At 46.7% G+C, this 23,964-nt stretch overlaps 1 protein-coding gene across 5 annotated transcripts in view; it reads right to left on the bottom strand.

The window, feature by feature from the left end:
- TRIO (trio Rho guanine nucleotide exchange factor) overlaps positions 1-19,438 on the bottom strand; it is a 362,171-nt gene extending 342,733 nt beyond the window's left edge. For 4 of the 5 annotated variants that reach the window (XR_009210507.1, XM_032135421.2, XM_058430089.1 and 1 more), the window contains exon 1: positions 19,350-19,427. The gene's annotated coding sequence lies outside the window, so the exon portion shown is untranslated. Of the gene's footprint in view, positions 1-19,349 lie in introns of all 5 variants that reach the window. The other variant, XM_032135420.2, reaches the window with a different exon arrangement.
- Between the last annotated feature and the right edge of the window lie 4,526 nt (positions 19,439-23,964).

The following is a 23,964-nucleotide window of genomic DNA, read 5'->3' as shown; positions in this document are numbered from 1 at the left end:
AAAAAGAATGAGTTCATGTCCTTTTCAGGGACATGGATGAAGTGGGAAGCCATCATTCTTAGCAAACTAACACAGGAACAGAAAATCAAACACCACATGTTCTCACTTATAAGTAAGAGTTGAACAATGAGAACATATGGGCACAGGGAGGGGAATATCACACACCGGACCAGGGCCTGTCCAGGGACGGGGGGGCAAAGGGAGGGAGAGCATAAGGACTAATACCTAATGCATGTGGGGTTTAAAACCTAGATGTTGAGTTGATAGGTGTAGCAAACCACCACGGCATGTGTATACCTATGTAACAAACCTGCACGTTCTGCACATGTATCTCAGAACTGAAAGTAAAATTTAAAAAACAAACAAACAAAAAACAAAAATTAGCCAGGCGTGGTGGTGCACACCTGTACTCCCAGCTACTCAGGAGGCTGAGGCGGGAGAATTGCTTGAACCTGGGAGGTGGAGGCTGCAGTGAACCAAGATCGTGCCACTGCACGCCAGCCTGGGCAACAGAGAGAGACACTGTCTCAAAAGAAAAGAAAATACCCTTTATGTGGTTGATGACATATAAAAACACCTTGGAAGTGACTATGCTGCCTCAATCTACATGATCATATAATACTTGCAAGCAGAACTGCACTTGCAAAGGAACATGATTATTATCAAGCCAGGAGATAAAAATTATCCCTGACCAGTGCTATCAAAATAATAAGGAAGACAGGCTTATTATTCTATCTATCCAGGGAACTGAGGGGAAAAAGTAACAAATTATACAAGCAAAGTTAAGGAAGCCACTCCTAAAACGCTTTCACATACCACATTGTGTATGTGGCATATATAATACCCATTTTAGATCTTACTCAATATGAACTCTGCCATTTTTATAGGTAAAAGAACAAAGTAAAAACTGATACCTTCAATGTTCTCAAGTGTCAGTACAAAGAATATGGGCTAGAAGAGTGTTAAATTACAAGCCATCTGTTCTGATAATCTACGACATGATTTCTCTAATCTCCTTCAACACTACACAACATCTCTATGGCAACACAGTGACTTCAAATGAGAGTTTGAAGGGCCAATTGTGCCTTCAGTATGTTCACAGAGCAGGAAGCTCTTCCACAAGCCAGGATCTTCTCCTTCACAGAGCACATCCTCATCATAAAGGCACTGCATTCATTTTCTCCACTCTCTCCAGAAATGTGAATGGAATGATTCTGCAAACTGCACTTACACCTTACTCCAAATTGGGCATGATTCCATAACCCACAACTAATACTGTGCCTTGGCATAACTCGGTGGTTCCTAAACCTAGCTGTGCATCTAAATTACCAGTAGAGACCAGGCATGGTGGTTCACACCTGTAATCCCAGCATTTCAGGAGGCCAAGACGGGCAGATGGCTTGAGTCCAGGAGGTTGAGACCTGCCTGGCCTCCATGGCAAGACCCCATTTCTACAAAAAACTAGCCAGGCATAGTGGTATATACACCTGCAATCCCAGCTACTCAGGAGGTTGAGGTGGGTGGATCACCTAAGCCCGGAAGGTAAAGGCTGCAGTAAGCCATAATCATGCCACTGAACTCTAGCCTGGGTGACAGTGAGACGCTGTCTCAAAACAAACTACAAGTAGAGTTTTTGCAAAATACATATTCTATGGGCCTAATCTAGAACCACTAAATCAGAATCTCTAGGGATTCTGTATTTTTAAAGAAAACTTTCCAGGTAATTATGATACAATCTGAGTTAAGGAACCACAGGCATAAATCACAAGCATCTACTGCACTTCTACTTGGGGCCTGCTCTGGGCCGGCGCTGCAGTCAGAGGTCCCAGCAACTCGAACTCACAAGTGAAGGAAGAATTATAACCCAAAGGAACCAGTCCAGAATCCAGTTCTCACAAGGTGCCATGCCAACACCAATGGGCCTCAAGAGGCTGGGACAGGATGGTCAAGTGCAGTTTTCCAAAGGAAAGGATGTTTGAGCTGAGTTAGAAAGGGAAACCAGGAAGAGGAGGGAACAGCAAACACAAAGAGGTACAGGTATAAGGGCACAAGACACACAGGCCAACAGGGGCAAGAAGTCCAAGTTTCCCAGGAGGTCCGTCCAGCTACAAAGGACAGGCTGATCTGCAACTAAGAAATGTGTGTTTGAGCCAGGCGTGGTAGCTCACACCTGTAATCCCAGCACTTTGGGAGGCCAAGGCGGGTGTATCACTGGAGGTCAGGAGTTCAAGACCAGCCTGGCCAACATGGTGAAACCCCATCTCTACAAAAATACAAAAATTAGCCAGGTGTGGTGGCGCATGCCTGTAATCCCAGTTACAAGGAGACTAAGGCAAGAGAATCGCTTGAACCCAGGTGGCAGAAGATAGAGTGAGCCAAGATCACACCGCTGCACTCCAGCCTGGGCGACAGAGCGAGACTCCATCTCAAAAAAAATAATAAATGTATGTTTGGGCCTCACGTGTGGCCTTGGTTACAAAGTGCCATCCTAGACCATGCAAACAAAAAGAGGAGCTTCAGTGGGAGAAAGGGACGAGTAGGGAAGGAGATCTGAGAATAATTCTGCACTAGTCTTCACCAAATTCCTCACCTGTAACACAAGTAAAATAGGCTGTGTACCAGTAAATGTGTGATAAATGGGAGCTAATACATGATGTCTTTTTAAGAGCATCTCAAATTTCATTTTCACCTTGAGGGCAATTTCAATTAGGTAGACTTGAGCTAGTTGATCATCTTTTATAATTTTAATTTCTACATTATTCCCCAGTACATTTTTAAAAGAGGCCAAAAGAGAGAATCTGCCTAATCATCTTGCCTCTTTAGACTATAAACTCCCACTGGACAGAGTATTATTTTTGTCTTCTCCAGCTGTATGGCACCTGGCATGTTGATGCTGCTCAAGGGATAAACAGCTCATTCATTACACAGTGTCATGTATATTAAATAATGTCCATAAAGTCCTTTGAAGATGAAAACCACTCCAAGCGCTAAGTAATTCTGAGCTAGGCATTTGAAACTGGGAAACAAAGATGACAGTCCAAACATCATGAAAAGGTCACCCCCCGGCGGGAGGCACTGCACTAAGAGACTCTTGTTCCGGCAGACCTCTGGTCCCTTTGCAGGCACTCTATATAGCAGACCAACCCCAACCTGCTCTACGTGTTCTTAATGTATATAACTGGGGAGAAGGTTTCAAAACACCACAAAGAACAAAAGACCTTAGAGGCTCATTTCTTTCAGGGACTGTGCCCAAAATAAATTTCAAAGCCACACAAATTCTTCTTTCTGCGATGTCTCTTTTTTAATTGAGCTGGAATACTCCGTATGAAGTGTCAACTCAATTCTAAAACAGGCACAATGAAAATTATTGCAACAGAGCATATGCGATTTTATGCAAATTAATGCCGTTTCTATTTTAGAGTCTAACAACATACTCTATGTCTCGGTCTATATGCTGGTGAGCAGAGGTGACTCCAATATTCAAGAATATAAAGCTCGGCCAGACGCGGTGGCTCACACCTGTAATCCCAGCACTTTGGGAGGCCGAGGCGGGTAGATCAGGAGGTCAAAACATGGAGACCATCCTCGCAAACATGGTAAAACCTGTCTCTACTAAAAATACAAAAATAAATGAGCTGGGAGTGGTGGCGCACGCCTGTAATCCCAGCTACTCGGGAGGCTGAGGCAGGAGTATTGCTTGAATCCAGGAGGCAGAGGTTGCAGTGAGCCGAGATCGCGCCACTGCACTCCAGCCTGACAACAGAGCAAGACACCGTCTCCAAAAAAAAAAAAGAAAAAAGAAATATAAAGCTCACACTAGCAGAAAAACAATGACACCGATTTTTAACGTTAATATCACTTTCAGTAGAAGCATAGCAGAAGTTGCCTTTCCCTTCAGCTTTCCCAGAATGTTTAAAAAACAATAAAAGCTAAAGCATCATCAGTTTCCACTTTTTCAGCTATGCTCTTCACTATCTCAAAAGACACCACCAGGACTGAAACAATCTACAGGGAAGCAAAGTCTCTCTCTTTTTTTTTTTTGACTGTGATTTCGTGAAAAATTAACCCAGGTTTTTCCACAAATTTTCCAAATATGCCATCAAATCACAACTGAAACCTGGTCGAATCTTATCCACGATCCCTTCCTTCAAATAGAGGTGATTTCACTTTTTCTACCACCAAAACAAGGGGGAGTGAGAGTAGAAAAAAATTGAGTCAAATTCCTCCATAAGAGATGCACGTTAGAGTAGGAGACACCAGCACAGGCAGATTCCACCTCCAGCAGAACCCACTGTGCGCGTGGTAACCTTGTCCCTATAGCCACCTGAGCTGGGGCAAGTTAAAAAACCTCTCTGAGTTCCATTTCCTCAGGTATAATGTCATCACTGCCTACTTTGAAAGGGTAGGAAAATTAAGTGGCTTATACGTAGTAAACACTCAATAACTGAAGCTATTTCAAAATCTGAAATGTATCACAAATTTAGCCATGACTTTTTGTTATTTTTATTTATTTATTTATTTAAGAGACAGGGTGTCATCGCTCTGTTGCCCAGGCTAGAGTGCAGGAGCACAATCGTGGCTCACTACAGCCTCAAACTCCTGGGCTCAAGCAATCCTCCTACCTCAGCCTCTTGAATAGCTGGGACTACAGGTGCATGCCACCAAGCCCAGCGAATTTTAAATTTTTGGTAGATACTGAATCTCACTATGTTGCCCAGGCTCGTCTCAAACTGCTGGGCTCAAGAGATCCTCCCACTTTGGCCTCCCAAAATGCTGGGATTACAAGCGGAAATCACCATTTCCAGCCTCATCACTATCTAATTCCAAAACATCTCCATTAGCTCAAAAACTTTCCCCAGAATATTTGACCTATTAGCAGTCATTCTCACTATGCCTAGTCATGACTTTTTACTCCCGGATTTTTTTTTTTTTTTTTTTTTTTTTTGAGGCGGACTCTCACTCTGCCGCCAGGCTGTAGTGCAGTGGCGTGATCTCAGTTCACTGCACCCTCTGCCTCCCGGGTTCAAGCGCTTCTTCTGCCTCAGCCTCTCCAGTAGCTGGGACTACAGGCGCGCACCACCACGCCCAGCTAATTTTTGTATTTTTAGTAGAGGCATGTTGGCTAGGATGGTCGCAATCTCTTGACCTCATGATCCGCGTGCCTCGGGCTCCTAAAGTGCTGGGATTACAGGTGTGAGCCACAGCGTCCGGCCTACTCCCAGATTTTCTAATATCAAAAGCCTTTCTCCACTAAAATATTAATAAGCAAATTATGATTTTTTTTCTTGCTAAAATGTGTAATCATAGAAAGGGTTGCTAGAAATACAGAAGCCAAATTTTCCAGAATACAATCTAACAAACATGAGGATGTTTATGGGCAGAAAAGAACATAATATATGAAACTGAGACTGTCTCCCCAAGTCAGGGACATAATATCCATGTCATCATTTAACGTAGAAAAACACAGAACAGGCCGGGTGCAGTGGCTCATGTGTATAATATCAAACCTTTGGGAGATTGAGGCAGGTGGATCGCTTGAGCCCAGGAGTTCAAGACCAGCCTGGGCAACATGGTGAAACCCCATCTCTACAAAAAAAGATACAAAAATCAGCTGGGTGTGGTGGCACATGCTCGAAGTCCCAGCTACTTAGGAGGCCGAGGCAGGATCACTTGAGCCCAGAAGGTGGAGGCTGCAGTGAGCCGAGCTCATACCACTGCACTCCAGCCTGGGCAAGAACAAGACCCTGTCTCGAAAGAAAGAGAGAAAGGGAGAGACAGGGAGAGAGAGGGAGACAGGGGGAGAGAGGGAGACAGGGAGACACAGGGAGGGAGGCAGCCCGGGGGGGAGAGAGAGAAAAGAAAAAACACAGAACAGCAAATGAAATCATAAGATCTCACCCACCATTCCATGATTTCTGGGATGGAGTGCACATAAACTCAGTTCCCAGAAATCCCGCACTGAGGCAGAAACATAGCTGCTTTGAATTTACTACAGGTGGTTTCTGGGAAGAAATATTTAGTCAATGAAGGGCAGTAAGCAACAGTCTTTCAAGTCATGACTCACAGCTTACTCCAAACATGGACTCAGCTTCTTCTCCTCCTTGTAGAACGTACTGGATCCCTGAGAAAGGTCCGCTCGACCCATCCTCCTCCACACACCCATTCTCACTGGCTCAACACTTCCCTTTTCATTTCTTCTCTTTGGCAATTTGTACGTTGAGATGAAGATGACAAACTGTTTTTCCCACAACAGGTGTCCTTTTTATAAACTGTACAAAATTACTCTCCCTTTCTTTTCTGGCGACTCCTGATTTTTCAATTTTGTGCTCCGACATCACCAGAAAGTAAGCTGTTGATGGAGTCTGGCAGCTCTTTTCTTAAACATGCCCCTAGGGAACTGCAGAGCATTACTTCATCTGTTTTGTTTGGATGACTAACTGACAAGGCACTGAGCTGAACAGAAGCTGACCACTAACTGCTGATGTGAACAGTTTAAACTTGAGGGTGGAGGTTCATTTATCACCATGGTGTGGGTTAGCATTCTCAAATTACTTTCTGCATATTCTAGGATTGAGTGAATAAGTAAAGATACGGAGGATAAAAGGAGACAGGTTTTTCACTGTCAGAGAAGGGAATTACAAATACGGAAGAGGAAAGACTAAAATGCACCCTGTGGTACTGTACTGGAATTGGAGACACTGAGTATAAACACATGATTTTTATTACCGAGAGGTGCAGAAAGAGATCTCAATCACATGTGCATATGTGTAATTAATGTCTATGTGTATGCGTACATACACACACATACACGCATACACTTCTTAGCTCTGTCTACTGAGAGGCCCTAAAAGCAATGACAACTCTGTAGCAATGAGCACGCTTAGTGCCTAGATCGTGTTTCTAAATACCATTCTCTACTAAAATGAACCATTTCTCCAAGGGCTCCTTGGAGAAATGGCTGATCCCAGCCCTGGGGCAAGGAAAGCACAAGGTGCACCTGGAACAGTTTATTGTGCCAGAAAGTAAGAATGTGCTCCAAAAAAATGATGGAGACAGGTCACAAAAGATAAAAGAGCCAGGATGAAGGGGCTCACACTAGCCAAATCTTAGATAATTAGAGAATCAAACTAAGTGACAGCAAAGGATCATAGCTCATTGCATACAACAGGAATTTCTGAGGCCATACTTATATAAATAAATAAGTGGAAGAGAAGGAAAGCTCTTCCTTACAGTACAAAGTCAACTAAATACAAAAGGAACTATAAAGTTAGAAAAAAAAAATCAACATTTCGCAACCACCATATTAATAACTGATTCAGTTGAAGATCATCAATGGATGCTACAACTAGCAAATGAAAGAAGGGAGAGGAACAGCCTTAAATTATCTCCCCACAAAATGCTAACTAATGACAAAGGGACAAATAGGGTGGAGAGACCTGCAAGTCATCACCTGAACCAAGTGTTCAAAGTGCACATCACCACAGTGGGACAGTGGGTATCACATGTTCCCAGACATGATGCTCCAAAAAGGATGCAGCCCTTCTGCCAAAAATGCACAGCCGGAATCTAGTCATGAGAATCAGGCAACCCAAACTGGGGGGTAGTCTTCAAAATAACCACTCTGTAATCGTCAAAACTATCAGGGTAACGAGGGAGACAGGCTGAGGAGATGTTCCAAATTCAAGGAAACCGAAGAGACACAACAAACTAAATGTAATATAGTTCTGAATGAGATCCTGAACTATAATTTTTTTAACTGCCAAAAAGGACAATCCTGAGACAATTGGCAAAAAGGTGTTAAAGTTAGTGATTTAGATCATGATATCGTATCAAAACTAATTTCCTGATTATGATCACTAATATGAGCATGTCCTCACTCTTAGAAAATATGCACTGAACCATTTAGAGGTAAGGGACATCATCATATCTGTAACCTACTCTCAAATGGTTCAGAAACAAGATAACACGTAAATTAGCTATATCCAGAGAGAAGCAGAGGAAGACAAAGCAGAAGTGGTGAAACACTTACAACTGTGGATCCGAAGCTGTTCTTGCTTCTTTGAGCATGATGAGTTCTGCCTTCTCAAAGTAAAGTTTACACCCCTCCCCCCAAAATAACTTTAGATGTAATCCACAATTAATATGTGGACCAACTAAATGACCAAAAACTACACAGCAAAATCACAATTCAACTAAGTTAATTCGGATCTGAGCTTTGTATCACCTTTATTAGTTTAAAATAAAAGATATACTACAATAGCAGGTCAAAAGCAACCCAGGGTCTTAAAGGCCAATCCTTTTAATTCTAGAAATCTTCAAACGGAAAGAATTACATAAAAATGTAAAAGCTTGAAAGTTTTAGAAACTCCTAGGGCAAACTAGGAGGAAGTGACTTGTAAATGTTTAGAGCGCAATCTACCTTCTGATTATACAGTGTCTGCCTTCAAGACCAGCATTTCAATCATCCTGACTGAAATATTAAAACTCCAAAGTAAACGTGGAGTCACACAGAAAAACAGAGCATATTCCCAGTGTGGAAATGATGCTCGAAAACAACAGCTCAGAAGTTTTATGTGGGCACAAACCTGAGCGAGCATCCCATAAACTCATGCCATTGACTGTGAGGGGACCACATGAGGTGTGGCTGATGACAACGCAACCCACACACAGAACAGCCTAGGACACGTGCCTAAGACAGTGGGAAAGAAATGACCCTGCTTCCCCCGACTAAATATCATCTACGTGCACATTTTGATGAATAACAGCAAAAAAATGAGTGGCTGCAACGAAACAGCTATATATAGCAAAACCAGGAGTGACCACACCCATTTTATAAAACCAACCCCAAAAAAGCAGCTCAGTGGCGCCCTCCTGCCCCTCTCACTCCCCGGCCCTGTTCCTTTCCTAAGTTAGAAAGGAAGCCCTGGTAGTGTTCTAATGTGTCACACACACCAAGGGCTGAGAAACCTCCCTCCCTGGCCAGCCTCTCCCTGCCCTTCCCGTACTCCCTACCCCCACATTAACGGCCACAGAGATTTCCTATCCAACACTTGAGTCCAAGTCCAGACAGCCAAGAAAACAGAGGGCCAAGATTTCAATCAGGATTTCTCCCCAGACTGTGAGCCGGGGGAGCCTGTAAAACAACACAGCCAACACGCCTCCACTGGAAAGCTGGGACTGCTAGGGTTATTTACGTAAAAGGTAACATCAGTTTTAATTAGGTGAGAAGAGGAAAGGCACAGAAACTAAATTACAGGGCCCAAACCAACATGAGAAAAATACTTGCTATAGCCTGGAATCTTTCACTCAACTTTTATTTGGTGTGAGACTTGTAAATTATAGCTTTGATGCTCAACACACGAGTATACACAAATTCAGTTTTCGGGATTTTAAAATGAAAATCCAGGAGGCTGTGGGATGCTGTATAGAGGAGGGGTCACTCTACTCTCTCCTTCCATTAGAGAGGGAAAGGGCATGGAGGGGGCTTTGTAATCTGCCAGCCCTAGGCTTAAATTCCAACTCAGGCCCTCACAAACAGAGTCAAATGGGGCAGGCAGGTCGCTTGCCCTACCAGAAGCAGACATCCCCATCCACAACCCAGGAATGGCATCCACCTGCTGAAGGAGGGGGAGCTGCTTCTATCCAAGGAAAAGTATATAAAACACTCTGCACAGTGCCTGGCAAAGTACAGGCACTCGGATGGTAAAACCAGTGGTGGCAATACAGAGATAACAGTGAAGAGGAAGATTTTACCAGGTTTTCTTAGAGGACAGGATGGCACTTACAGCTTTGGGAGAAAAAGAAATAAACACAGTATCTTAAATCTCATCCTATGACACTGCAAGCAGGTTACTACTTTGCAGATGTGCTTATTTTACTTTCCTACGGAGCACAATTCCAAAGGTGTTATCTCACTCCCGGTGACAGGGGTCCTGGCCTCTCATGCTACTCCCTGGCAGCTGCTGTTAAAGATTCAGAGGATAGCAGGCGTGTGGCAAGCATGGCCAGGGGCAGGCTGTTGCAAGGCTGCCATCCTCCTTTCCAAAGCCTCCACTGTCCACTCTGCAGGTTATCACTGAAAATCTATGTGATTCCACCTCAATCTTGCATGGCTTTCGAAGGCTTCCAGCTCTTCGGTTCAGTGGACAGCTTCCATCTTACAAACAGGCTGAACCTTATGAGAATTCAGCCTCCAGCAGAGTTGAGGCTGGACCTAATAAACAATGCCATGAGTTATGAGAGAAAGGCCTAACAATGAATCCCGCAAATTCTGCAATTAAATATTGGAAAAGTAACATGTATACCAACCAACTAACAAAATTCACCTACTAACAACATTCTGGCACTAAATGACTCTACAGTGAATCCCCGGCCATGAAGAGCTGCTCTCCTATGGGCAACCCATCAGGATGCATTGATCTGAATTGGCACGTGAGTAAAAGGTACAGCCTGAAACCATCAAATTAGCACCCGTTCTCCAGGCTCCTGGACCCAAGACATATTAGGATAAGTGCAACAAAATTTAGATGGAGGTGAAGTGACTCTTAAAAAGTGTGAAATACGGGCACAGTGGCCCACGCCTGTAATCCCAGCACTTTGGGAGCCCGAGACGGGTGGATCACGAGGTCAGGAGTTCAAGACCAGCCTGGCCAAGATGGTGAAACCCCGTCTCTACTAAAAATACAAAAAAATTAGCTGGGCATGGTGGCGGGTGCCTGTAATCCCAGCTACTTGGGAGGCTGAGGCAGAGAACTGCTTGAACCCGGGAGGCAGAGGCTGCAGTGAGCCAAGACTGCACCACTGCACTCCAGCCTGGGAGACAGAGCGAGATGCCATCTCAAAAACAAACAAACAAACTGAAACACATCCTGCCCCTGTGCGATCTGGGTTCGTTTTTTTTGGTTTTTGTTACTGTTGTTTTTTTCAAGCTAGTAATGCTCCCTCACATGCCAGCTTTCATCACTCTGATACTGAAATGGGCAGCAAACGCTGGGAAGAATTTCTCATAATCATGAATTTAAATTTTTTAAAAAGCTACCTAGAAATGAGAAATCTATTTGCTTACTATTAGACTAATGAGGGATTTATTCCAGTTATTTACATGTCAAAATATTGGGCAATTTAAACTTTAGAGATTTTATTGTGTGAAGCTAGTTAGGTGGAAATATTTATAACACTCCAGTCAAAGCATTGTTTTTCAATATTTGTGTGGTTCGGCTTCAGAATAAAAAAGAGGAATTGTAGCTTCGTGTCCTTATCATTTAAAACTTAAACTAATAAAGTTATCCAAAAAACAACAGAATTTTTATGCTATTCCTGCAGGCCCTGGCATATCTGTCATGCAGAACAAGGATGAACTTAAAAAGTAAACACAAATAAGAAAATGCGAAACTTTCAGAATGCAAATGCCAAAGAGTGCCCTCACAGGTATCAGTGGCATCCTTCAATGGCAGCAGCAATAAAGAATCATTGTGAACTTGAAAAAGTGGATGGGTCAATGCAAGAGGAAGCAAAGCAAAATGAATAAACAATGGAGATCAATTTATACACACACTGTTTTGACCAACATCTTAATGACTTCTCATATGCACATCATTTTCAAATTACAATCTAAACATTTTGCCTGAAAGCATTCATGTCATTTATACATGTCACTTCATATATACTAGGAAACATGAGTTCTTTGAAAACAGATTTCAAGTATTAGTCTCCGATATATTCATTCATTCTTGCATTGAAACCACCTATTCCACAGAAATCCAAAGAGGGGTATTTTATGACTTTCCAAGAGATACACCTACATACATACACACACACACACACACACACACACACACACACACACACACTATGAAAAACCAGGCACCAACAAACCCCATTTAAAAATATTTTAGGATTATACGTTTAAATTTGAATTGTGTTTTTCTCAAGTTCATGCATAGCTTTATTTTATGGTTATGAGTCTTAACAGTAGGTAGGGCTAACACTTCATAAATTCATTTATTAATTGTCAATACTGTGAAATAGGTAGCTGTCAATTATATACAAGAATGCCTAAGAACAGAGGGCAAATGACCTCCTATAGTTACCCATGTAGGAACGAAGCCCTTCAGATGAAACCTGTCCTTCTTTCGCATCAGGAACTGTGAGGCGCTGAAGATCATCCTGCATGGGCTACTTGTCATCTTCGATCTGGACAGCAGCACAGATTATAAGAGTGGGAAATTTTGAAGCAGCAAAAATGGTAACTGTCTATAGCTAAAGATTATTGTCTTTTAAGTCAAATTTGACTTATACACCAGATGGATTTCCAGGTTAACACGTATTACAGAATCCCAGGAAAGAATCTTTATTTTCCCCATCTATCTTTAACATTACCCTAGATTACCCCCGGGGAATTATAAGAAGCTAGGTCCTACATAGCAAAGTATGAACACAAGTATTACTATCTTTCAAATCGATATAAAATCTTTCCAAATTAACTCAATTTTGTTCAAGTTTACTTAGAGAATAATTACTTATATGAGCTTTGGCTTTTGTTGGTATCATTGGTTCTCTCTGCATTTCCTCAATTACGAGTGAGGCTGAATATGTATTTTTTGGCCATTCATACTTCTTTTAATTGTTTGCCTATTTTCTTTCTAGATTGTCTTGTCTTAATTGATTTGAGGGAGCCCTTTACTAATTACATATATATAATCCTTTGATTTGTAATAGTTTTTCTCCCAGCTTATTATTAGCCTTTTTTTAATGTCACATTTTAAAACAACATACAGTTAAACTGTCTGTGTGTGTGTTGTGTGTGTGTGTGTAAAGGTCTGTGAATTTTAACACATGTAACTGCCACAACCAGAATACAAATCAGTTCCCCATCCTTCACCTGCCTCCTGCCCCCTTGTAGCCATACTCCCCCATCCCCAAACTCCTGACAATCAATACCCATCTGTTTTCTGTCACTACGGTTCTGTCTTTTTGCCAGTGTCACATAAAGGAACTCATACAGCATGCAGCATTTTGAGACTGCCTTCTTTCACTCAACATTGATGGAATGGCTGTACTATAGTTTGTGATCTATTCACACCTACACAGTTTCAATGCTAACAACAACAGACAGACAGCAAGGGGCCCCTTGGCCTTCCCTGCAGTGAGGCAGTAATGGAGCAGCACCAGCTCCCCCTCCTTTCAGGAAAGGGGGTCCACAGAGCAGCCAGGACAAATCTGCTGCCGCTCACTGAAACCCCTCCCCAAGAGAAACCTCCTGCAATTCATCCCTGTCCATAGCAGGGCTACACACTGTGAGAAAACAAGCCTGATCAACTCACGTGGACACCACAAAGTCAAAGTACCCTAAACCTAGAATCCAGTCTTTGTGTTGAGTAAGTTTTCATGAAAGCTTTCTGTCGGTGTAACTTTAAAAATGCACTCATTTATGACAAAGCCCAAATAGGAAGATGCCTCCAAAACACCAGCTCTAGACTACTCTACAATCCTCCCCCACCAGACAAGAGTAGACATGTGGCCAATTAAAAGAGCCAGTAATCTAAAACTCAAGTATGTTCACCACCAAAATGAGGTTTTACAATTCCACAGCCCCTCTGCCATCAAATGGTACAAGGAGAAATCTCAGAGGTCAATGCCCTCTGCCCCCTGCTCGTAGCCTCACTCTGGTTTGCTCTCTCTCTCCCCACACATAACCTTTCCCGGGGGGGGGCAAGTGATTAGTAATTTGGGTTTCAAGCGGCTTCCTTATGTGGAGAGGGACAAAAAAGAGGAAATTAAGTTAACAACACAACTATTCAGTAAGCAAATTGTTTCCATGAGTGAATAAGAAGTGAAAATGAGTGTTTATGCACTTGTTAACCATTAAACGTGACAGCAAGATTCCCCATAAGCAAGACTGTCTGCACAGAAGGCTCAGTAACATCAAAAAGCTGGGAGTCCCCACTGGAGAGTCTAGCCAGGTATCTCCCTTTGAGATTTACGAACTGGCAGGGAGCTGGGCACCTTGGCAGTGAGAGCAAAGTCCTGTTCTGCGGGCACAGGGGGAGGAGACCAGGGGTCCAGCAGGAAGCCAGCAGCACATGCAGGGCCCCGCAGGCCTCTGCCCACTCCTCCGTGCTCCCTTCCCCTCAGTTCAGAGGCACAGCAATAGGAATTCCCAGAACAGCTCCCGCTGAGTAACAGCAGCCAGAATTCCTAAGTGCAAGGGTCACTGGGAAGTCTCCCTGTTCATTCCCTCTCCCAGTGGCCCACTGAACAGCACGTAAGCAGAACTGGAATAGGACAAAGAGAACCCTGTGGCTGCACATCGAACCCGCTTACCCCTTGCCCCAGCTGGGGACCCAGGCTGGTCCCTGCAGCCCATTAATTAAAATGAGGCTGAGAAGATTCAAAAGACAGCATCTCCATCCACCAGGCCAACCACACCATCACCCTTGTCAGTTTGGCAAGTCTACGCAGCTGAGTACTTGGAAAAAATGGGAGGACGAGGTCAGAGCACCCACTTTCCACCAGAATACACTGGGATTCTCCCGCAAATCCAAGTCTTCACTGTCCAGGGAGTCGCTACTATTTCCTGCCAGCGGTGCTGTTAAAATTTTGTCAAGACAATGCACTTAAGGAAATAAAAGCCAACTTATTATAGAATTGAGGAGGAATGGGGGCGGGGTGTTATCAGTGCTTTTTGTAGTAAAACACAGCTCATCCCTATCAACATCAGTGAGTTTACTAGGCAGTAAAGTGTGGCTATTGATTAAGAATTAGACTTTTCTCTGGAATTCTGCCAAGGTTATGAGATTAAAATTTTACTTTCTCGATAGTCAAGTAAATAAACTTAAAGTAAATATTGAATACAGCTGACTTAGATTATGACAGTTTCAAACACATCTTTCACTTGCAGTTCAGAACAAATCTCAAATTTATCGTAACATTTAAAAGGTCAAAAAAGACCACTGAAATCACATATTTTTAGGATACATTTAGGAAACATATTTAAACCACATGCTTCATTTTGAACACCACCACCGACTTCATTTAAATCTGATTAATCATTTAAATAGTGAAAATGGCTTCTTTAAATTTTCATTTGAATCTTAAATAGTTAAATTGCGAAGGGAAAAAATACAATATCCCACATCAATATGTCGGTTTACAAGGTCTCAATGAAAAGCTTCTTTCATTGATGACTTTACTGCACTTCTTTGATTTCTCGAAAGTCACAGGAATTTTAGAAATCTTGCTTTCCTCTAAAACTGACTGTGCCACCTAAAAAGGAGAAACCAACATTCACTATCAAATTACATTTCCTTCAGTTTCTGTTTTTGAAATATTGAGGGTAACAAGGACCCACTTTGTAATACAATCATTACTGGTGCTCACAACGACCAAAGCTGCCAGGCTTCTCAATACCAACAGAAGTAGCACAGCCCGCCAGGGCCAACTACCTAAGCAGCATTAAAGGCATAAACATGAAGAAAAGCTTCCCTCAATACTCCACAAGGAAACCGTCACATCAAAATATATAAAGGTATGTGTGCTTCTCCCTAATAGACTTGATTTTCTTCACATGTTACCTGGAAAGAGAGGGGCTGCAGGAGGAGTCCAGAATAAGATTTAATAATGAAAGAAACCAAGCAAGACAGGATGTGATGCTTCAGAATAACCACAAACCTTTATTCTCTAGATATTCATTTAACGCCAACCTAAAGCGTGCCAGGCAGGTTAAAAATAATGCATTTATGTAAGCACCCCCACCACACACACACTCTCTGGCAAGGTTAAATAGGGAGCTCTGAAAGAATGATTTATTGCCACGAGAACCGAGCCCCAAAATAGATTGGCAATAAAAATGATTGGTCCCAGTGGGGTTGAGAACTAATGTAAGCAACGTCCTGGCTATGAGAGGCGACCAGGAAAGAGCACCAGGGACCAGGGCCCTGACTCTATCTCTACCCAAGGTCCACTCTGGGGGGCAAGTCATGAAACCTCCCTAAGGCTGATTCCTCATCTGTAAAATAAAATTAAAACAAGACTAGCTCATTTTTGTGGTGTCTTTTTTTTCTTTTTTCTTTTACATTGAAATTGGTTTTACTGTGCTGAGCTCTGTGCAAAGGAGAAAAGTGAAGTTCGAAATTCACTAACACCTGCAGAAAATCTCTTACTGCTCTTTAACACACAAGCACCAGGACTTGACTCACACTATTACAACTCAATCCACTTGAACACTAATTGGCCTGCCTGCTTCATGCCAGGTCTATAAATAGGTGATCAGGATCGTCAAAATGAATAGGGAGTGCCAAGGTCCTGAGCAGAGAACGGAATGACAGCATAGGAAACGAGACCTTAGGTGAGGTGAACCCTGGGTGGACGCTCAGCAGAGGAGAAGGGCACCAGGGCTCTGGAGCCTGAACTACCCAAAGAAAAGCAGAGAACAATGATTAGGCACTGAGGGCTCAGAGAAAGCCAGAGTCCATAGGGAAAGGGGAACAGCCCCAAGGTCATCTCCCGGACCCCTCTCCAGGGCAGCAGTCCTGTCCCCTGAGCCCAACTCCAAACCCTGCCAGGTGACAGCACCTCTATGTGAGCACTTCCAGTAATGGAGAAATCACAGGACTGTTCACTCTATTTCTGAACTTCCCTTAATTGTTTAAAAGTTCTATTAAAGTCTTCTCTTTCTTTCATCCAACCACTGGTATTAGTTTTCAATCTGTGGCTACAAAGACAAAGTCGAATGCCGGCAACAAGAAGGAATTTAAAAAAAGAAAGAAAATCAAGCAGCCAAGCAAACAGAGTTTCAGGGCTGAGAAAGGAAAGGCAACCAACGGAAAGCCTTTGTCTAAGTCAGGTTGGCACTTTTAGTACCAGGCTCAAAAACACACCCTGATCTGTCCTCCCCAGTCAATGAGAACCTATTTTCCCATGTTTCTGAGTCTTAGAAAAGAAGGCCAGATTTCTGATGGATTTGACTGCTCCATTCTCCTCAGCTTCCTTGCCTGGTCAGCCCTGACTGTTCAAACCCCACCCCCACACCCACCCATCCAAAAGAGTGACCCCTCTCTGCCCCCTGCTAGACATCGTTGGCCTAGATGCTAGAGCCAAGATCTAGGTCAGGGACTCACAGCTGCCCAAAGGAGATTTCACTTTTTAAAAAGACGTTCCAGGCTATCCCCGGAATGGGACGCTGCATCTGATACCTACTTAAGTTCTGCCCTGGCTCCTGATTCTAAGTGAAACAACTAAAAGTTAAGTTTGTCATTTTGGAGGGCAGAAGAAAGGAACAAGCCAATGAGCAACATTACCTGGTTCAGACCCAAACGGAACATGAACAGGAGCCCTGGCGGCGGGGGCAGCACAGGCCTAAGCAAAGCCAAGAGCAGACGACAGCTCCTGGAGAGAGCCACGCCGACAGCCAGCAAGTCTTCGGTGTCTTTTAGGGAGGGCTCTTAGCAGCAGCAGAAGTGATTTTTGTACTATGCATAACAGAGATGTAAAAAAGCCTGGTCTCACAAGCACCAAAAAAATCCATCTCCAACGCAGAAGAACCTTTCTAACAGAGAGGAGCTGAATTCTGCACAGAATCTATTATTCTGTGACAGGTGGTAGAGAGAGAAAGCTAGACTTAGCTTCAGGGCATGAAGGGCATACGTCCCAGTTCTGCTATTAAGAGGTAAGACGGGGCTGCTCTACCTGGCCAGTCGTACCAAAAAAAAAAAAAAAAAAGGAGAGGGGGGTGGTGGTTTTCTTTAGAAGGAGCTCATGTTTTCCTAAACCTTTGCTTTCTGCAGGGACCTCACAAGGAGAGTGAGCACTGGGGAGTAGATTAACCCCAAGCTAACACTGGACAGTCGGCTGTGTCACTCCCAGCCACAACCAATCTGCTAAAATAAATCAAAAATAATCCCGCCTAGCAAAGATCAAGACAACCCAGGGAAGACAGTACTAAACCAGGTATCTACCAGCACTGCTAAGTTCTGCCTCTCACCATCGCCCTCCCGCTGCAACTGCTCCTTGTGACCCGGATTGGGGAACTGATCTCACCGAATCTGAGGAGGTGATTTTCAAAGAGGCCACGGAAAAGCGTGAGCCGCCGACCTCCCGCGCGTCCCCCAGCGCAGGGCCGCTCGCCCGGCCTGTCGGTGTCCCCAGCCCGACCGTCCTCCCCGGGGCCGCCACCAGCACCCCCGCCCGCCTCTCCAGGCCCAGACCTGGCCCGCCCTCCTCCGCTCTCCAACGCGGAGTCTGCATCCTCCCTGCCCCGCGCCTGGCCCTCTAAGGACTGCGCTCTGGGCTGCGGGCCCCGAGGCCGCCGCCGCCGCCGCCGACACCGCCGCCGCCTCCTCCTACTGCTGCTCAGCCGACGCGCGAGCAGACCGGACTGGGCGCGGGGACGCGGGACGCGGGGACGCGGGCCCGGCTCGCGCGGGATCTGGGCCGGGGCGGGAGGAGGCGCCGCCGCTGGGGTACCGGGGACGCCCTGTCACGCCCCCTGCGCAGCAAACCTGGCGCCCCTCCCGCGGACCGGTCGCCACCCGCGCCTCTCCCACGGCCACACCCTCCGCGCCGGGGTGGACTCGGGGCCACCTGGCACTGCCTCCACCTCCACGCCACCCACGCAGTGCCCCGCGAGCCCCAGCCCCGCGCCGCCCCCGCGGGGCCACGTTCCCAGCTGACCCTCCCGGGTCGTCCCCGGAGACAATGGCTCACCGCGCCTCCCGACCCTCTGAGCTTCAGCTCGGCCACCGTCCCCACTCCCTGGGCAGTGAGTGCCGTGACTGCCCCGTTTCACAGAAGTGTAGACCAAGGCCGGGGAGATGACAGACTAGAGGGCCAAGCAAAGAAACCCGGCTGCTAATGGGGTCCAGGAGGGTCCAGGTACAAATCAGCCAGAGACAGGCACAGATCAGAGGCCAATTTCCCGTCCCGGACCGGCCCCGGCTCAGTCCGCTCGGCCTCCGGGGTAAGAGCCTCCGCCCACGCCATCTCCGCCACCGCCGACTCGGTCCTCCAGCGAAAGAGACAAAGAGCCGGCGCCCCAACCCGCGAAGCCGCGGCTGCCGGGAGCGGCAGACGGGGGGATTCTGCCCTGGAACGAGGGGCGGGCGCAGGGAAGGCGAGGTGGTGGCGTTCGGGCCAAGCTGCCGCGCGCCTGGCTGCACGGGCAGCGGGACACGCGGATGTGGGGCGGGCAGCCCCGGCGCGTGGAAGCAGTGGTCCCAGGCGAGAGCGTGCGGGCCCCGACGGACGGACGGGCGGGCACCAGCGCGCGGTGGCCGGAGCTCGGCAGCTCCGTGGCGGGTCGGCCGAGCACTTAGGGCAGCGCCGCTGGGCGGGCCGGCCGCAGTTGCACTCACCGGATCGGAAGAAGGCCGCGATGTCGGCCAGGTCCTTGGCCGCCTCCTCGGCCCCCTCGCCGGCACCGCCCCCGCAGCCTGAGCCAGCCGCGCTGGCCGCTGCGGCGGGGCCGGAGGACGCGTTGCCGTCGGGGGCGCCGGCCCCCCGCCTCGAGCCCCGCCCTTAACCGGTGCCGCCCGTCCGGCCGGCCTGGGGGGCCCGAAAAGCCACGCCCGGGCCGGGGGGGAGGCGGCCCAAGGAGCGCGCCCACATAGACGAGGACTCCGCCCGGGAGCCGCGAGCTGGCCGAGGGGCGGGGGCGCGGAGCCACGGCCTCCGGGGTGCCGGCCGGAGCGCGGGCAGCAGCACGCGCCGCCCGGACACGCAGTCGCGAGGGCGGGGGCCCGTGGCCGGCGAGAGCTCCGGGATCACGGGCGCCGGCAGCTGCCGCGAGCCTCCATCTTGATTTCAATGGGGAAGGAAGGAGGGGGGAGGGGGAAATCACGGCCGAGGGAACCCGGGTGAAAGGAAAAGGGAGAGCAGGGAACTGAGAGGAAGGGAAAAAAAGAGGGGCTTCGGGAATTTCCGGCGAACTTCGTCAGGGGCCGTGCCTGGGCTCGGCGGTGGGCGGAGCCTGGGGGAGGGGCGGAGCCTGGGGAGGGGCGGGGCCGCGTTGGGCGGCTGGGCGCCCGCAGGGCCGGCGGGGAGGCTGCGGGAATGTTCGGTTTGGTTCGGTCTCCTTTCCCGGGGCAGCTCCAAGCCTTGGAAGGAGCAGGAAAGCTCTGACCAGCCCGGGCGGACCTTCCCAGGCCCGGCATTGCGCCCCCCACCGGGGCGCTGGCTCCTGCACCGGAGCGCTGTCCCCTGATCGCCGAGGCGTTTCGTCGTCTAGCCCGCAAGGCGGGGTGAGGCGGGCCGGGGCGGGTGCCTCCCTGGTGGGCGCAGCGCTGGCCCTGGCTCGGGGAGGGGGCTTCTTAATAGTTGTTGAGTGAACAGAGAGGGCCTGAAAACAGGTTATCTGCTCCAGTCCCGGAGGCCACGGTACTCCTACGGATACAAAGCTCTCCTGTAAAATGGGATTCCTCTCGGTGTATCCCCATCTCCCGGGGGACTTTCGGCTGCTGAACCTCGGGTTCACGGCTCCTCAGTCCTTACTCCGCCAGAATGAATGGGGAAGATGACGGGGTCTGGGGAGGCCAAAAGAAATGTTCCTTTGCAGAAGATCCGTGTCAAATCAGCGCTGGACGAATATTCTAGTTCAAAACGCCTGTGCCCCGGCTACAAGGACAGTGAAAGGATCCAGTGCCGGGAGAAACAGGCAGAAGCAAGAGAGATGAAAAGCAACTGGGTGATGAAACCACCACACAAGTATACTGGAAATAGACAAATATAAATGGTGGATGGTGGCCATCAAATCTTCACCGTTGGAGTGGGAGGTTACAGCCAGGAAGAGTGATCTTTGTGGTACAGGGTTAGAGTTGGAGACATCGGTATGGACTCATGTTTCGGGTCTATATCTATATTATATATTCATAATGTATATAATGGGTCTGTACAGAGATTTGTAGATACTGGGCAGTACACATACTTGTATCTCTTTGCTTTGTCAGCTGAGTGGGCCTGGACACAACACTCTGTAGCAACGAATACACCTAGCGCTCTGCTCTTGCTTCTAATACCATTCTCCAATAAAAGGAGCCAGAGCTCCTTGAGGAAATGGCTGATTCTAGGACTGCGACAGGAAATATTCCAGGTGTGCCTGGAGCACCTTGTGCCAAAAGGTAGGGAATTTGCTCCCCCCATGAAAAAAAAATTTTTTTATCAACATCAGCAATGGTGGGGGTACCTCAAAGGGACACAGGAGCTAATTGAAAGCAATCCCAGTGGCCAAAGCCGAAATGATTTGAGCAAGAAAATAAAGCAGAATGTGATTATAACCAAAAGTATAAAATAAATTATCCATGAGTCCATAGTGATGAAAATAAATGATTAAGCAAATAAGTGGGATTAAGTAATATATAATATAGTATTTTTAAAATTAGGTAAATCAGTGGGATTAAGTAAATACATTAGGAACAATTCTAAATAATTTATGTATATACTGTGCCTTCCATGAAATGGAGGAGCCCTCTCCTAAACTGTGGACTGCACATAGTAACTTCCTTCCAAAGAATACAAAATGGAAAGGAGGGGAAAAAGAGTAAGTTTACAGTGGAGAAATGTGACAAACGCTACCTCAGCCAGGTGATCAAGGTGAACAGCAGAAGCAAGAAGGCATGTTGATACTACTATGTATCCTTGATATGATGTGATGAGACCAGCATTTTACCTTTGTGGTCTTCCTCTCGAACACCCATAACTCCGATCCAATCATGTGAACAACAGTAGACGAATCCCAGCTGAGGGACATTCTAGAAACAACCAGGCCAGTACTCCCCCAAACTGCCCAGGTCATCAAAAATAAGGAAAGTCTGGAAAACTGTCACAGCCAAGAGGAGCCTGAGGAGACAGGATGACTAAATGGAATACAGTATTCTTGATGGGATCCTGGAACCACAAAAGAACATTAGGTAAAAACTAAGAAAATCTGAAAAACATATGGACTTTAATCCATAGTAATAAACCAACATTGCTGCTTTAATTGTGAGAAATGTACCATATGAGTAAAAGATGCTAATAATAAAAGAAACTTGGTGTGGGGTATATGAGAACTCTGTACTGTCTTCACAAATTTTCTGTAAATGTCAATCTATCCTAAAATAAAACTTTATTGTAAAAGTTATTGAAGAATTGCATGGGCAGTATATCCCAAAAAATAATGCAGTAGGTCCAAATTTCACAGGACATCAGCTCACATGTGCTGACAACATTCCTTTGATTTTTCCCCTTAGTTAATTTGAGTCTCCAGCTCCCACTGGCCCTATGGCAGAAAGCTGAGTTTTAGTTTAGGGAAAACTCAATCTCTTGGGGTTTTCTTTGTCAATTAGATGTTCTTCCCTCCCCCTATCTTCTCCGCAAGATTGTAGCCAAGCTCTCAAGGCTTTCGCTCCAGGTGGCAACAGAGAGGTACCTGGTCCTTGATCATCATGGATTTATGCTGGCATGGGTGTATAGCTGTGTCCCTCCACCCTGGCATCCTGCCTGGATTGCAGGAATTGCTCAGGCCTTGCCTTCTACTGTTACTTCTCTCCCAACCATGGGAACACCGGAGGTCAGCTGGCAGTCAGTGCCACTCCTGAGCTATTCCCAGCCACCCAGGGAAATAATCAGCTGCTCACTGGAGTGCTCAGACCTCCCCCCAACCACCAGCAAGGCTCCCTTCCCAGCCAGTCTCAGAAAACAAGACTAGGGCCGGGCGTGGTGGCTCACGCCTGTAATCCCGGCACTTTGGGAGGCTGAGGTGGGTGGATCATGAGGTCAGGAGATGGAGACCTCCCTGCCAACATGATGTCTCTACTAAAAATACAAAAATTAGCTGGGCGTAGTGGCCCGTGCCTGTAATCCCAGCTACTCGGGAGGCTGAGGCAGGAGAATCACTTGAACTCAGAAGGTGGAGGTTGCAGTGAGCCTAGATCGCGCCACTGCACTCCAGCCTGGCGACAGGGCAAGACTCTGTCTCAAAAAAAAAAAAAAAAAAAAATTAGTCGGGCGTGGTGGCGGGCGCCTGTAGTCCCAGCACTTTGGGAGGCCGAGGCGGGCGGATCACGAGGTCAGAAGATTGAGACCATCCTGGCTAACAGGGTGAAACCTCGTCTCTGCTAAAAAATACAAAAAATTAGCCAGGCCTGGTGGTGGGCGCCTGTAGTCCCAGCTGCTCGGGAGGCTGAGGCAGGAGAATGGCATGAACCCAGGAGGCAGAGCTTGCAGTGAGCCAAGATCGCGCCACTGCTCTCCGGCCTGGGCAACAGAGCGAGACTCTGTCTCAAAAAGGGGGGGAAAAAAGAGAAAGAAAACTAGACTAAGATCTCTGCTCTCCAATCCCTCAAGCCTATCTGGGTACAAGCTCTTTTCTCAGAGGCTCATCAGGGTTTGACACTATCCATCTCCTTTCCCCTAAATTGAAGAATATTTATGTCGTCTCCAGAAAGAAAATCTCACTCCAGTTTTGTCATGCTTTCTTCCAAATCTGTTGGTTTTTTTGACATAAACTTTGTGTTCCAGTGGAAACTCAGCTCCTAATATTCAACAATGTTTTCCCCCCAATTATTCCTTCTGCCACGGATTCCAAAGTGTCTCTTAAAATTCAGAAGCCAAGTGCCAACTTCTTTTTTTCTCTTTGCATCCCTCCCATGATAACCCTACCCTGTGGATGGTGAATACAGAGCTCCTCTCTGCTGCCAAAATGGTGGAGAAAGGTCAAGAATTTGAAAAAGTCAAAACTGCTTAGGAGAGAGGGACAGACTGGATGAAATGCAGCCACAGAAAGATTGGCAATAACTTAGTGGTGGTGCCTGGGAAGTGACAACTGGAAAAGGCTGACTCGTGTTGGAGGATTCTTGGGTGGAGGCAAGTTCCGGGGATGGGAGTTGGCCTGAAAGGGAATGTGGCTGAGTGGTAATGACGGCGAAGGGTGTTGGGAATCGCCATGTCTGGGGAACGGTGTGGATTTGGGCAAAATGAGCTCTCTAGGGTTGG

This window comes from Hylobates moloch, unplaced genomic scaffold (genome assembly GCF_009828535.3).
Source record: "Hylobates moloch isolate HMO894 unplaced genomic scaffold, HMol_V3 SCAFFOLD_17, whole genome shotgun sequence".
Classification (NCBI taxonomy): Eukaryota; Metazoa; Chordata; class Mammalia; order Primates; family Hylobatidae; genus Hylobates; species Hylobates moloch.
This window is presented reverse-complemented; position numbering and strand designations above follow the sequence as displayed.